Below are 558 nucleotides of genomic sequence, written 5' to 3' on the forward strand. Positions count from 1 at the left end.
ATCCAGAGTGAGCAAAAGGGCTGGCAAAATCACTCTGGACCCCTCACATCCAGCACACTCCCTCTTTGAACTGTTGCCATCTGGTCGACGCTACAAAGCACTGAGCACCAGAACGACCAGACACAGGAACAGTTTCTTCCCTCAGGCAATCCCTCTCATGAACACTTAACAATAACTGTGGAACACACACTATTTATTCACTCATACACTTATTTATCTAACACACATACTCAGTCTACACCTCAAATTTGCACATAATATTCAGTACCTGTACATACAAAAACTGTCTATTGTAATATACCTGCACATACAACTGTCAATTTATATATTTTTATTCCTTATTTACTTTTTTACTATTTCTATTTTTATTATCTGTGTTTTTTGTTCTGTCACTGTCACTCTGTTACACTGTGGAAGCTTCTGTCACGAAAACAAATTCCTCGTATTTGTAAACATACCTGGCAATAAAGCTCATTCTGATTCTGATTCTGACATTTACATTTTTGCTCTTTCCAATAAATGCGCAGCCTTCGACTGCTCAGGTAATGTCGTCAGTAT

This window comes from Sinocyclocheilus grahami, unplaced genomic scaffold (genome assembly GCF_001515645.1).
Source record: "Sinocyclocheilus grahami isolate Dianchi unplaced genomic scaffold, SAMN03320097.WGS_v1.1 scaffold423.1, whole genome shotgun sequence".
Lineage (NCBI taxonomy): Eukaryota > Metazoa > Chordata > Actinopteri > Cypriniformes > Cyprinidae > Sinocyclocheilus > Sinocyclocheilus grahami.